At 37.0% G+C, this 12,905-nt stretch overlaps 24 non-coding genes across 24 annotated transcripts; all 24 read right to left on the bottom strand.

The window, feature by feature from the left end:
• Positions 1 to 460: 460 nt before the first annotated feature.
• TRNAG-UCC (transfer RNA glycine (anticodon UCC)) lies at positions 461 to 532 on the bottom strand. Its single transcript has one exon. It is a non-coding gene; the product is annotated as a tRNA-Gly (tRNA).
• Positions 533 to 953: 421 nt separating this feature from the next.
• TRNAG-UCC (transfer RNA glycine (anticodon UCC)) lies at positions 954 to 1,025 on the bottom strand. Its single transcript has one exon. It is a non-coding gene; the product is annotated as a tRNA-Gly (tRNA).
• Positions 1,026 to 1,446: 421 nt separating this feature from the next.
• On the bottom strand, positions 1,447 to 1,518 carry TRNAG-UCC (transfer RNA glycine (anticodon UCC)). The gene has a single exon. It is a non-coding gene; the product is annotated as a tRNA-Gly (tRNA).
• Positions 1,519 to 1,939: 421 nt separating this feature from the next.
• Positions 1,940 to 2,011, bottom strand: TRNAG-UCC (transfer RNA glycine (anticodon UCC)). The gene has a single exon. It is a non-coding gene; the product is annotated as a tRNA-Gly (tRNA).
• Positions 2,012 to 2,432: 421 nt separating this feature from the next.
• On the bottom strand, positions 2,433 to 2,504 carry TRNAG-UCC (transfer RNA glycine (anticodon UCC)). Its single transcript has one exon. It is a non-coding gene; the product is annotated as a tRNA-Gly (tRNA).
• A 420-nt stretch (positions 2,505 to 2,924) lies between these two features.
• On the bottom strand, positions 2,925 to 2,996 carry TRNAG-UCC (transfer RNA glycine (anticodon UCC)). The gene has a single exon. It is a non-coding gene; the product is annotated as a tRNA-Gly (tRNA).
• Positions 2,997 to 3,416: 420 nt separating this feature from the next.
• TRNAG-UCC (transfer RNA glycine (anticodon UCC)) lies at positions 3,417 to 3,488 on the bottom strand. The gene has a single exon. It is a non-coding gene; the product is annotated as a tRNA-Gly (tRNA).
• A 421-nt stretch (positions 3,489 to 3,909) lies between these two features.
• TRNAG-UCC (transfer RNA glycine (anticodon UCC)) lies at positions 3,910 to 3,981 on the bottom strand. The gene has a single exon. It is a non-coding gene; the product is annotated as a tRNA-Gly (tRNA).
• Positions 3,982 to 4,402: 421 nt separating this feature from the next.
• On the bottom strand, positions 4,403 to 4,474 carry TRNAG-UCC (transfer RNA glycine (anticodon UCC)). Its single transcript has one exon. It is a non-coding gene; the product is annotated as a tRNA-Gly (tRNA).
• A 420-nt stretch (positions 4,475 to 4,894) lies between these two features.
• Positions 4,895 to 4,966, bottom strand: TRNAG-UCC (transfer RNA glycine (anticodon UCC)). Its single transcript has one exon. It is a non-coding gene; the product is annotated as a tRNA-Gly (tRNA).
• A 421-nt stretch (positions 4,967 to 5,387) lies between these two features.
• Positions 5,388 to 5,459, bottom strand: TRNAG-UCC (transfer RNA glycine (anticodon UCC)). The gene has a single exon. It is a non-coding gene; the product is annotated as a tRNA-Gly (tRNA).
• A 914-nt stretch (positions 5,460 to 6,373) lies between these two features.
• On the bottom strand, positions 6,374 to 6,445 carry TRNAG-UCC (transfer RNA glycine (anticodon UCC)). The gene has a single exon. It is a non-coding gene; the product is annotated as a tRNA-Gly (tRNA).
• A 421-nt stretch (positions 6,446 to 6,866) lies between these two features.
• On the bottom strand, positions 6,867 to 6,938 carry TRNAG-UCC (transfer RNA glycine (anticodon UCC)). Its single transcript has one exon. It is a non-coding gene; the product is annotated as a tRNA-Gly (tRNA).
• Positions 6,939 to 7,358: 420 nt separating this feature from the next.
• TRNAG-UCC (transfer RNA glycine (anticodon UCC)) lies at positions 7,359 to 7,430 on the bottom strand. The gene has a single exon. It is a non-coding gene; the product is annotated as a tRNA-Gly (tRNA).
• A 420-nt stretch (positions 7,431 to 7,850) lies between these two features.
• TRNAG-UCC (transfer RNA glycine (anticodon UCC)) lies at positions 7,851 to 7,922 on the bottom strand. The gene has a single exon. It is a non-coding gene; the product is annotated as a tRNA-Gly (tRNA).
• A 420-nt stretch (positions 7,923 to 8,342) lies between these two features.
• TRNAG-UCC (transfer RNA glycine (anticodon UCC)) lies at positions 8,343 to 8,414 on the bottom strand. The gene has a single exon. It is a non-coding gene; the product is annotated as a tRNA-Gly (tRNA).
• A 421-nt stretch (positions 8,415 to 8,835) lies between these two features.
• On the bottom strand, positions 8,836 to 8,907 carry TRNAG-UCC (transfer RNA glycine (anticodon UCC)). The gene has a single exon. It is a non-coding gene; the product is annotated as a tRNA-Gly (tRNA).
• Positions 8,908 to 9,327: 420 nt separating this feature from the next.
• Positions 9,328 to 9,399, bottom strand: TRNAG-UCC (transfer RNA glycine (anticodon UCC)). Its single transcript has one exon. It is a non-coding gene; the product is annotated as a tRNA-Gly (tRNA).
• A 421-nt stretch (positions 9,400 to 9,820) lies between these two features.
• TRNAG-UCC (transfer RNA glycine (anticodon UCC)) lies at positions 9,821 to 9,892 on the bottom strand. The gene has a single exon. It is a non-coding gene; the product is annotated as a tRNA-Gly (tRNA).
• A 421-nt stretch (positions 9,893 to 10,313) lies between these two features.
• On the bottom strand, positions 10,314 to 10,385 carry TRNAG-UCC (transfer RNA glycine (anticodon UCC)). Its single transcript has one exon. It is a non-coding gene; the product is annotated as a tRNA-Gly (tRNA).
• Positions 10,386 to 10,806: 421 nt separating this feature from the next.
• Positions 10,807 to 10,878, bottom strand: TRNAG-UCC (transfer RNA glycine (anticodon UCC)). The gene has a single exon. It is a non-coding gene; the product is annotated as a tRNA-Gly (tRNA).
• A 421-nt stretch (positions 10,879 to 11,299) lies between these two features.
• Positions 11,300 to 11,371, bottom strand: TRNAG-UCC (transfer RNA glycine (anticodon UCC)). The gene has a single exon. It is a non-coding gene; the product is annotated as a tRNA-Gly (tRNA).
• Positions 11,372 to 11,792: 421 nt separating this feature from the next.
• On the bottom strand, positions 11,793 to 11,864 carry TRNAG-UCC (transfer RNA glycine (anticodon UCC)). Its single transcript has one exon. It is a non-coding gene; the product is annotated as a tRNA-Gly (tRNA).
• A 421-nt stretch (positions 11,865 to 12,285) lies between these two features.
• On the bottom strand, positions 12,286 to 12,357 carry TRNAG-UCC (transfer RNA glycine (anticodon UCC)). Its single transcript has one exon. It is a non-coding gene; the product is annotated as a tRNA-Gly (tRNA).
• Positions 12,358 to 12,905: the final 548 nt, after the last annotated feature.

Below are 12,905 nucleotides of genomic sequence, written 5' to 3' on the forward strand. Positions count from 1 at the left end.
CTTGGAAGGCAGCTATGCTCACCACTATACCACCAACGCCTACACTTTATAGTTTTTTTTGTGTAACTTCTCCGGCAGTAACTGCTTAATAGCGTGTCATGAATGAAAGATCAGTATAATTGAATGCAGTAAGTGTTCACAAAAAGATTAAAAAACACAAAATACAAGAAATTATTTTACTTTTGCCACGGGTTCCAAAATTGGAAAATGAGCACAAGGGTTTGCAGAGAGTTTTACAAAAGTTTTAAAAATCACAAGTAGCGATTGCCAGAACATGAAGCAGGGTTACCGTTTTGGAAGGCACCTTTACAAATCAATATAACACCAACACCTACAAAGCATCTCTACTTTTTCTGCGTTCTACGTTTCAGCTAAATTAGTACAAACAATGCAAGATCAGCAGAAGGATTTTCAGAGTTTGTTCACAAAAAGCTTAAAACAAAAAAAAATACCTATTTCATGCGTTGGCCGGGAATCGAACCCGGGTCAACTGCTTGGAAGGCAGCTATGCTCACCACTATACCACCAACGCCTACACTTTATAGTTTTTTTTGTGTATTTTCTCCGGCAGTTACTGCTTAATAGCGTGTCATGAAAGAAAGATCAGTATAATTGAATGCAGTAAGTGTTCACAAAAAGATTAAAAAACACAAAATACAAGAAATTATTTTACTTTTGCCACGGGTTCCAAAATTGGAAAATGAGCACAAGGGTTTGCAGAGAGTTTTACAAAAGTTTTAAAAATCACAAGTAGCGATTGCCAGAACATGAAGCAGGGTTACCGTTTTGGAAGGCACCTTTACAAATCAATATAACACCAACACCTACAAAGCATCTCTACTTTTTCTGCGTTCTACGTTTCAGCTAAATTAGTACAAACAATGCAAGATCAGCAGAAGGATTTTCAGAGTTTGTTCACAAAAAGCTTAAAACAAAAAAAAATACCTATTTCATGTGTTGGCCGGGAATCGAACCCGGGTCAACTGCTTGGAAGGCAGCTATGCTCACCACTATACCACCAACGCCTACACTTTATAGTTTTTTTTGTGTATTTTCTCCGGCAGTTACTGCTTAATAGCGTGTCATGAAAGAAAGATCAGTATAATTGAATGCAGTAAGTGTTCACAAAAAGATTAAAAAACACAAAATACAAGAAATTATTTTACTTTTGCCACGGGTTCCAAAATTGGAAAATGAGCACAAGGGTTTGCAGAGAGTTTTACAAAAGTTTTAAAAATCACAAGTAGCGATTGCCAGAACATGAAGCAGGGTTACCGTTTTGGAAGGCACCTTTACAAATCAATATAACACCAACACCTACAAAGCATCTCTACTTTTTCTGCGTTCTACGTTTCAGCTAAATTAGTACAAACAATGCAAGATCAGCAGAAGGATTTTCAGAGTTTGTTCACAAAAAGCTTAAAACAAAAAAAAATACCTATTTCATGCGTTGGCCGGGAATCGAACCCGGGTCAACTGCTTGGAAGGCAGCTATGCTCACCACTATACCACCAACGCCTACACTTTATAGTTTTTTTTGTGTATTTTCTCCGGCAGTTACTGCTTAATAGCGTGTCATGAAAGAAAGATCAGTATAATTGAATGCAGTAAGTGTTCACAAAAAGATTAAAAAACACAAAATACAAGAAATTATTTTACTTTTGCCACGGGTTCCAAAATTGGAAAATGAGCACAAGGGTTTGCAGAGAGTTTTACAAAAGTTTTAAAAATCACAAGTAGTGATTGCCAGAACATGAAGCAGGGTTACCGTTTTGGAAGGCACCTTTACAAATCAATATAACACCAACACCTACAAAGCATCTCTACTTTTTCTGCGTTCTACGTTTCAGCTAAATTAGTACAAACAATGCAAGATCAGCAGAAGGATTTGCAGAGTTTGTTCACAAAAAGCTTAAAACAAAAAAAAATACCTATTTCATGCGTTGGCCGGGAATCGAACCCAGGTCAACTGCTTGGAAGGCAGCTATGCTCACCACTATACCACCAACGCCTACACTTTATAGTTTTTTTTGTGTATTTTCTCCGGCAGTTACTGCTTAATAGCGTGTCATGAAAGAAAGATCAGTATAATTGAATGCAGTAAGTGTTCACAAAAAGATTAAAAAACACAAAATACAAGAAATTATTTTACTTTTGCCACGGGTTCCAAAATTGGAAAATGAGCACAAGGGTTTGCAGAGAGTTTTACAAAAGTTTTAAAAATCACAAGTAGTGATTGCCAGAACATGAAGCAGGGTTACCGTTTTGGAAGGCACCTTTACAAATCAATATAACACCAACACCTACAAAGCATCTCTACTTTTTCTGCGTTCTACGTTTCAGCTAAATTAGTACAAACAATGCAAGATCAGCAGAAGGATTTGCAGAGTTTGTTCACAAAAAGCTTAAAACAAAAAAAAATACCTATTTCATGCGTTGGCCGGGAATCGAACCCAGGTCAACTGCTTGGAAGGCAGCTATGCTCACCACTATACCACCAACGCCTACACTTTATAGTTTTTTTTGTGTAACTTCTCCGGCAGTTACTGCGTAATAGCGTGTCATGAATGAAAGATCAGTATATTTGAATGCAGTAAGTGTTCACAAAAAGATTAAAAAACACAAAATACAAGAAATTATTTTACTTTTGCCACGGGTTCCAAAATTGGAAAATGAGCACAAGGGTTTGCAGAGAGTTTTACAAAAGTTTTAAAAATCACAAGTAGTGATTGCCAGAACATGAAGCAGGGTTACCGTTTTGGAAGGCACCTTTAAAAATAAATATAACACCAACACCTACAAAGCATCTCTACTTTTTCTGCGTTCTACGTTTCAGCTAAATTAGTACAAACAATGCAAGATCAGCAGAAGGATTTGCAGAGTTTGTTCACAAAAAGCTTAAAACAAAAAAAAATACCGATTCATGTGTTGGCCGGGAATCGAACCCGGGTCAACTGCTTGGAAGGCAGCTATGCTCACCACTATACCACCAACGCCTACACTTTATAGTTTTTTTTGTGTAACTTCTCCGGCAGTTACTGCGTAATAGCGTGTCATGAATGAAAGATCAGTATATTTGAATGCAGTAAGTGTTCACAAAAAGATTAAAAAACACAAAATACAAGAAATTATTTTACTTTTGCCACGGGTTCCAAAATTGGAAAATGAGCACAAGGGTTTGCAGAGAGTTTTACAAAAGTTTTAAAAATCACAAGTAGTGATTGCCAGAACATGAAGCAGGGTTACCGTTTTGGAAGGCACCTTTAAAAATAAATATAACACCAACACCTACAAAGCATCTCTACTTTTTCTGCGTTCTACGTTTCAGCTAAATTAGTACAAACAATGCAAGATCAGCAGAAGGATTTGCAGAGTTTGTTCACAAAAAGCTTAAAACAAAAAAAAATACCGATTCATGTGTTGGCCGGGAATCGAACCCGGGTCAACTGCTTGGAAGGCAGCTATGCTCACCACTATACCACCAACGCCTACACTTTATAGTTTTTTTTGTGTAACTTCTCCGGCAGTTACTGCGTAATAGCGTGTCATGAATGAAAGATCAGTATATTTGAATGCAGTAAGTGTTCACAAAAAGATTAAAAAACACAAAATACAAGAAATTATTTTACTTTTGCCACGGGTTCCAAAATTGGAAAATGAGCACAAGGGTTTGCAGAGAGTTTTACAAAAGTTTTAAAAATCACAAGTAGTGATTGCCAGAACATGAAGCAGGGTTACCGTTTTGGAAGGCACCTTTACAAATCAATATAACACCAACACCTACAAAGCATCTCTACTTTTTCTGCATTCTACGTTTCAGCTAAATTAGTACAAACAATGCAAGATCAGCAGAAGGATTTGCAGAGTTTGTTCACAAAAAGCTTAAAACAAAAAAAAATACCTATTTCATGCGTTGGCCGGGAATCGAACCCGGGTCAACTGCTTGGAAGGCAGCTATGCTCACCACTATACCACCAACGCCTACACTTTATAGTTTTTTTTGTGTAACTTCTCCGGCAGTTACTGCGTAATAGCGTGTCATGAATGAAAGATCAGTATATTTGAATGCAGTAAGTGTTCACAAAAAGATTAAAAAACACAAAATACAAGAAATTATTTTACTTTTGCCACGGGTTCCAAAATTGGAAAATGAGCACAAGGGTTTGCAGAGAGTTTTACAAAAGTTTTAAAAATCACAACTAGTGATTGCCAGAACATGAAGCAGGGTTACCGTTTTGGAAGGCACCTTTAAAAATAAATATAACACCAACACCTACAAAGCATCTCTACTTTTTCTGCGTTCTACGTTTCAGCTAAATTAGTACAAACAATGCAAGATCAGCAGAAGGATTTGCAGAGTTTGTTCACAAAAAGCTTAAAACAAAAAAAAATACCGATTTCATGTGTTGGCCGGGAATCGAACCCGGGTCAACTGCTTGGAAGGCAGCTATGCTCACCACTATACCACCAACGCCTACACTTTATAGTTTTTTTTGTGTAACTTCTCCGGCAGTTACTGCGTAATAGCGTGTCATGAATGAAAGATCAGTATATTTGAATGCAGTAAGTGTTCACAAAAAGATTAAAAAACACAAAATACAAGAAATTATTTTACTTTTGCCACGGGTTCCAAAATTGGAAAATGAGCACAAGGGTTTGCAGAGAGTTTTACAAAAGTTTTAAAAATCACAAGTAGTGATTGCCAGAACATGAAGCAGGGTTACCGTTTTGGAAGGCACCTTTAAAAATAAATATAACACCAACACCTACAAAGCATCTCTACTTTTTCTGCGTTCTACGTTTCAGCTAAATTAGTACAAACAATGCAAGATCAGCAGAAGGATTTGCAGAGTTTGTTCACAAAAAGCTTAAAACAAAAAAAAATACCGATTCATGTGTTGGCCGGGAATCGAACCCGGGTCAACTGCTTGGAAGGCAGCTATGCTCACCACTATACCACCAACGCCTACACTTTATAGTTTTTTTTGTGTAACTTCTCCGGCAGTTACTGCGTAATAGCGTGTCATGAATGAAAGATCAGTATATTTGAATGCAGTAAGTGTTCACAAAAAGATTAAAAAACACAAAATACAAGAAATTATTTTACTTTTGCCACGGGTTCCAAAATTGGAAAATGAGCACAAGGGTTTGCAGAGAGTTTTACAAAAGTTTTAAAAATCACAAGTAGTGATTGCCAGAACATGAAGCAGGGTTACCGTTTTGGAAGGCACCTTTACAAATCAATATAACACCAACACCTACAAAGCATCTCTACTTTTTCTGCATTCTACGTTTCAGCTAAATTAGTACAAACAATGCAAGATCAGCAGAAGGATTTGCAGAGTTTGTTCACAAAAAGCTTAAAACAAAAAAAAATACCTATTTCATGCGTTGGCCGGGAATCGAACCCGGGTCAACTGCTTGGAAGGCAGCTATGCTCACCACTATACCACCAACGCCTACACTTTATAGTTTTTTTTGTGTAACTTCTCCGGCAGTTACTGCGTAATAGCGTGTCATGAATGAAAGATCAGTATATTTGAATGCAGTAAGTGTTCACAAAAAGATTAAAAAACACAAAATACAAGAAATTATTTTACTTTTGCCACGGGTTCCAAAATTGGAAAATGAGCACAAGGGTTTGCAGAGAGTTTTACAAAAGTTTTAAAAATCACAAGTAGTGATTGCCAGAACATGAAGCAGGGTTACCGTTTTGGAAGGCACCTTTAAAAATAAATATAACACCAACACCTACAAAGCATCTCTACTTTTTCTGCGTTCTACGTTTCAGCTAAATTAGTACAAACAATGCAAGATCAGCAGAAGGATTTGCAGAGTTTGTTCACAAAAAGCTTAAAACAAAAAAAAATACCGATTTCATGTGTTGGCCGGGAATCGAACCCGGGTCAACTGCTTGGAAGGCAGCTATGCTCACCACTATACCACCAATGCCTACACTTTATAGTTTTTTTTGTGTAACTTCTCCGGCAGTTACTGCGTAATAGCGTGTCATGAATGAAAGATCAGTATATTTGAATGCAGTAAGTGTTCACAAAAAGATTAAAAAACACAAAATACAAGAAATTATTTTACTTTTGCCACGGGTTCCAAAATTGGAAAATGAGCACAAGGGTTTGCAGAGAGTTTTACAAAAGTTTTAAAAATCACAAGTAGTGATTGCCAGAACATGAAGCAGGGTTACCGTTTTGGAAGGCACCTTTACAAATCAATATAACACCAACACCTACAAAGCATCTCTACTTTTTCTGCGTTCTACGTTTCAGCTAAATTAGTACAAACAATGCAAGATCAGCAGAAGGATTTGCAGAGTTTGTTCACAAAAAGCTTAAAACAAAAAAAAATACCTATTTCATGCGTTGGCCGGGAATCGAACCCAGGTCAACTGCTTGGAAGGCAGCTATGCTCACCACTATACCACCAACGCCTACACTTTATAGTTTTTTTTGTGTAACTTCTCCGGCAGTTACTGCGTAATAGCGTGTCATGAATGAAAGATCAGTATATTTGAATGCAGTAAGTGTTCACAAAAAGATTAAAAAACACAAAATACAAGAAATTATTTTACTTTTGCCACGGGTTCCAAAATTGGAAAATGAGCACAAGGGTTTGCAGAGAGTTTTACAAAAGTTTTAAAAATCACAAGTAGTGATTGCCAGAACATGAAGCAGGGTTACCGTTTTGGAAGGCACCTTTAAAAATAAATATAACACCAACACCTACAAAGCATCTCTACTTTTTCTGCGTTCTACGTTTCAGCTAAATTAGTACAAACAATGCAAGATCAGCAGAAGGATTTGCAGAGTTTGTTCACAAAAAGCTTAAAACAAAAAAAAATACAGATTTCATGCGTTGGCCGGGAATCGAACCCGGGTCAACTGCTTGGAAGGCAGCTATGCTCACCACTATACCACCAACGCCTACACTTTATAGTTTTTTTTGTGTAACTTCTCCGGCAGTTACTGCGTAATAGCGTGTCATGAATGAAAGATCAGTATATTTGAATGCAGTAAGTGTTCACAAAAAGATTAAAAAACACAAAATACAAGAAATTATTTTACTTTTGCCACGGGTTCCAAAATTGGAAAATGAGCACAAGGGTTTGCAGAGAGTTTTACAAAAGTTTTAAAAATCACAAGTAGTGATTGCCAGAACATGAAGCAGGGTTACCGTTTTGGAAGGCACCTTTAAAAATAAATATAACACCAACACCTACAAAGCATCTCTACTTTTTCTGCGTTCTACGTTTCAGCTAAATTAGTACAAACAATGCAAGATCAGCAGAAGGATTTGCAGAGTTTGTTCACAAAAAGCTTAAAACAAAAAAAAATACCGATTCATGTGTTGGCCGGGAATCGAACCCGGGTCAACTGCTTGGAAGGCAGCTATGCTCACCACTATACCACCAACGCCTACACTTTATAGTTTTTTTTGTGTAACTTCTCCGGCAGTTACTGCGTAATAGCGTGTCATGAATGAAAGATCAGTATATTTGAATGCAGTAAGTGTTCACAAAAAGATTAAAAAACACAAAATACAAGAAATTATTTTACTTTTGCCACGGGTTCCAAAATTGGAAAATGAGCACAAGGGTTTGCAGAGAGTTTTACAAAAGTTTTAAAAATCACAAGTAGTGATTGCCAGAACATGAAGCAGGGTTACCGTTTTGGAAGGCACCTTTAAAAATAAATATAACACCAACACCTACAAAGCATCTCTACTTTTTCTGCGTTCTACGTTTCAGCTAAATTAGTACAAACAATGCAAGATCAGCAGAAGGATTTGCAGAGTTTGTTCACAAAAAGCTTAAAACAAAAAAAAATACCGATTCATGTGTTGGCCGGGAATCGAACCCGGGTCAACTGCTTGGAAGGCAGCTATGCTCACCACTATACCACCAACGCCTACACTTTATAGTTTTTTTTGTGTAACTTCTCCGGCAGTTACTGCGTAATAGCGTGTCATGAATGAAAGATCAGTATATTTGAATGCAGTAAGTGTTCACAAAAAGATTAAAAAACACAAAATACAAGAAATTATTTTACTTTTGCCACGGGTTCCAAAATTGGAAAATGAGCACAAGGGTTTGCAGAGAGTTTTACAAAAGTTTTAAAAATCACAAGTAGTGATTGCCAGAACATGAAGCAGGGTTACCGTTTTGGAAGGCACCTTTACAAATCAATATAACACCAACACCTACAAAGCATCTCTACTTTTTCTGCATTCTACGTTTCAGCTAAATTAGTACAAACAATGCAAGATCAGCAGAAGGATTTGCAGAGTTTGTTCACAAAAAGCTTAAAACAAAAAAAAATACCGATTCATGTGTTGGCCGGGAATCGAACCCGGGTCAACTGCTTGGAAGGCAGCTATGCTCACCACTATACCACCAACGCCTACACTTTATAGTTTTTTTTGTGTAACTTCTCCGGCAGTTACTGCGTAATAGCGTGTCATGAATGAAAGATCAGTATATTTGAATGCAGTAAGTGTTCACAAAAAGATTAAAAAACACAAAATACAAGAAATTATTTTACTTTTGCCACGGGTTCCAAAATTGGAAAATGAGCACAAGGGTTTGCAGAGAGTTTTACAAAAGTTTTAAAAATCACAACTAGTGATTGCCAGAACATGAAGCAGGGTTACCGTTTTGGAAGGCACCTTTAAAAATAAATATAACACCAACACCTACAAAGCATCTCTACTTTTTCTGCGTTCTACGTTTCAGCTAAATTAGTACAAACAATGCAAGATCAGCAGAAGGATTTGCAGAGTTTGTTCACAAAAAGCTTAAAACAAAAAAAAATACCGATTTCATGTGTTGGCCGGGAATCGAACCCGGGTCAACTGCTTGGAAGGCAGCTATGCTCACCACTATACCACCAACGCCTACACTTTATAGTTTTTTTTGTGTAACTTCTCCGGCAGTTACTGCGTAATAGCGTGTCATGAATGAAAGATCAGTATATTTGAATGCAGTAAGTGTTCACAAAAAGATTAAAAAACACAAAATACAAGAAATTATTTTACTTTTGCCACGGGTTCCAAAATTGGAAAATGAGCACAAGGGTTTGCAGAGAGTTTTACAAAAGTTTTAAAAATCACAAGTAGTGATTGCCAGAACATGAAGCAGGGTTACCGTTTTGGAAGGCACCTTTAAAAATAAATATAACACCAACACCTACAAAGCATCTCTACTTTTTCTGCGTTCTACGTTTCAGCTAAATTAGTACAAACAATGCAAGATCAGCAGAAGGATTTGCAGAGTTTGTTCACAAAAAGCTTAAAACAAAAAAAAATACCGATTCATGTGTTGGCCGGGAATCGAACCCGGGTCAACTGCTTGGAAGGCAGCTATGCTCACCACTATACCACCAACGCCTACACTTTATAGTTTTTTTTGTGTAACTTCTCCGGCAGTTACTGCGTAATAGCGTGTCATGAATGAAAGATCAGTATATTTGAATGCAGTAAGTGTTCACAAAAAGATTAAAAAACACAAAATACAAGAAATTATTTTACTTTTGCCACGGGTTCCAAAATTGGAAAATGAGCACAAGGGTTTGCAGAGAGTTTTACAAAAGTTTTAAAAATCACAAGTAGTGATTGCCAGAACATGAAGCAGGGTTACCGTTTTGGAAGGCACCTTTACAAATCAATATAACACCAACACCTACAAAGCATCTCTACTTTTTCTGCATTCTACGTTTCAGCTAAATTAGTACAAACAATGCAAGATCAGCAGAAGGATTTGCAGAGTTTGTTCACAAAAAGCTTAAAACAAAAAAAAATACCTATTTCATGCGTTGGCCGGGAATCGAACCCGGGTCAACTGCTTGGAAGGCAGCTATGCTCACCACTATACCACCAACGCCTACACTTTATAGTTTTTTTTGTGTAACTTCTCCGGCAGTTACTGCGTAATAGCGTGTCATGAATGAAAGATCAGTATATTTGAATGCAGTAAGTGTTCACAAAAAGATTAAAAAACACAAAATACAAGAAATTATTTTACTTTTGCCACGGGTTCCAAAATTGGAAAATGAGCACAAGGGTTTGCAGAGAGTTTTACAAAAGTTTTAAAAATCACAAGTAGTGATTGCCAGAACATGAAGCAGGGTTACCGTTTTGGAAGGCACCTTTAAAAATAAATATAACACCAACACCTACAAAGCATCTCTACTTTTTCTGCGTTCTACGTTTCAGCTAAATTAGTACAAACAATGCAAGATCAGCAGAAGGATTTGCAGAGTTTGTTCACAAAAAGCTTAAAACAAAAAAAAATACCGATTTCATGTGTTGGCCGGGAATCGAACCCGGGTCAACTGCTTGGAAGGCAGCTATGCTCACCACTATACCACCAACGCCTACACTTTATAGTTTTTTTTGTGTAACTTCTCCGGCAGTTACTGCGTAATAGCGTGTCATGAATGAAAGATCAGTATATTTGAATGCAGTAAGTGTTCACAAAAAGATTAAAAAACACAAAATACAAGAAATTATTTTACTTTTGCCACGGGTTCCAAAATTGGAAAATGAGCACAAGGGTTTGCAGAGAGTTTTACAAAAGTTTTAAAAATCACAAGTAGTGATTGCCAGAACATGAAGCAGGGTTACCGTTTTGGAAGGCACCTTTACAAATCAATATAACACCAACACCTACAAAGCATCTCTACTTTTTCTGCGTTCTACGTTTCAGCTAAATTAGTACAAACAATGCAAGATCAGCAGAAGGATTTGCAGAGTTTGTTCACAAAAAGCTTAAAACAAAAAAAAATACCTATTTCATGCGTTGGCCGGGAATCGAACCCAGGTCAACTGCTTGGAAGGCAGCTATGCTCACCACTATACCACCAACGCCTACACTTTATAGTTTTTTTTGTGTAACTTCTCCGGCAGTTACTGCGTAATAGCGTGTCATGAATGAAAGATCAGTATATTTGAATGCAGTAAGTGTTCACAAAAAGATTAAAAAACACAAAATACAAGAAATTATTTTACTTTTGCCACGGGTTCCAAAATTGGAAAATGAGCACAAGGGTTTGCAGAGAGTTTTACAAAAGTTTTAAAAATCACAAGTAGTGATTGCCAGAACATGAAGCAGGGTTACCGTTTTGGAAGGCACCTTTAAAAATAAATATAACACCAACACCTACAAAGCATCTCTACTTTTTCTGCGTTCTACGTTTCAGCTAAATTAGTACAAACAATGCAAGATCAGCAGAAGGATTTGCAGAGTTTGTTCACAAAAAGCTTAAAACAAAAAAAAATACAGATTTCATGCGTTGGCCGGGAATCGAACCCGGGTCAACTGCTTGGAAGGCAGCTATGCTCACCACTATACCACCAACGCCTACACTTTATAGTTTTTTTTGTGTAACTTCTCCGGCAGTTACTGCGTAATAGCGTGTCATGAATGAAAGATCAGTATATTTGAATGCAGTAAGTGTTCACAAAAAGATTAAAAAACACAAAATACAAGAAATTATTTTACTTTTGCCACGGGTTCCAAAATTGGAAAATGAGCACAAGGGTTTGCAGAGAGTTTTACAAAAGTTTTAAAAATCACAAGTAGTGATTGCCAGAACATGAAGCAGGGTTACCGTTTTGGAAGGCACCTTTAAAAATAAATATAACACCAACACCTACAAAGCATCTCTACTTTTTCTGCGTTCTACGTTTCAGCTAAATTAGTACAAACAATGCAAGATCAGCAGAAGGATTTGCAGAGTTTGTTCACAAAAAGCTTAAAACAAAAAAAAATACCGATTTCATGTGTTGGCCGGGAATCGAACCCGGGTCAACTGCTTGGAAGGCAGCTATGCTCACCACTATACCACCAACGCCTACACTTTATAGTTTTTTTTGTGTAACTTCTCCGGCAGTTACTGCGTAATAGCGTGTCATGAATGAAAGATCAGTATATTTGAATGCAGTAAGTGTTCACAAAAAGATTAAAAAACACAAAATACAAGAAATTATTTTACTTTTGCCACGGGTTCCAAAATTGGAAAATGAGCACAAGGGTTTGCAGAGAGTTTTACAAAAGTTTTAAAAATCACAAGTAGTGATTGCCAGAACATGAAGCAGGGTTACCGTTTTGGAAGGCACCTTTAAAAATAAATATAACACCAACACCTACAAAGCATCTCTACTTTTTCTGCGTTCTACGTTTCAGCTAAATTAGTACAAACAATGCAAGATCAGCAGAAGGATTTGCAGAGTTTGTTCACAAAAAGCTTAAAACAAAAAAAAATACCGATTTCATGTGTTGGCCGGGAATCGAACCCGGGTCAACTGCTTGGAAGGCAGCTATGCTCACCACTATACCACCAACGCCTACACTTTATAGTTTTTTTTGTGTAACTTCTCCGGCAGTTACTGCGTAATAGCGTGTCATGAATGAAAGATCAGTATATTTGAATGCAGTAAGTGTTCACAAAAAGATTAAAAAACACAAAATACAAGAAATTATTTTACTTTTGCCACGGGTTCCAAAATTGGAAAATGAGCACAAGGGTTTGCAGAGAGTTTTACAAAAGTTTTAAAAATCACAAGTAGTGATTGCCAGAACATGAAGCAGGGTTACCGTTTTGGAAGGCACCTTTACAAATCAATATAACACCAACACCTACAAAGCATCTCTACTTTTTCTGCATTCTACGTTTCAGCTAAATTAGTACAAACAATGCAAGATCAGCAGAAGGATTTGCAGAGTTTGTTCACAAAAAGCTTAAAACAAAAAAAAAATACCTATTTCATGCGCTGGCCGGTAATCGAACCCGGGTCAACTGCTTGGAAGGCAGCTATGCTCACCACTATACCACCAACGCCTACACTTTATAGTTTTTTTTGTGTAACTTCTCCGGCAGTTACTGCGTAATAGC

The sequence above is a fragment of the Rhinoderma darwinii genome, chromosome 4 (genome assembly GCF_050947455.1).
Source record: "Rhinoderma darwinii isolate aRhiDar2 chromosome 4, aRhiDar2.hap1, whole genome shotgun sequence".
Taxonomy (NCBI): domain Eukaryota; kingdom Metazoa; phylum Chordata; class Amphibia; order Anura; family Rhinodermatidae; genus Rhinoderma; species Rhinoderma darwinii.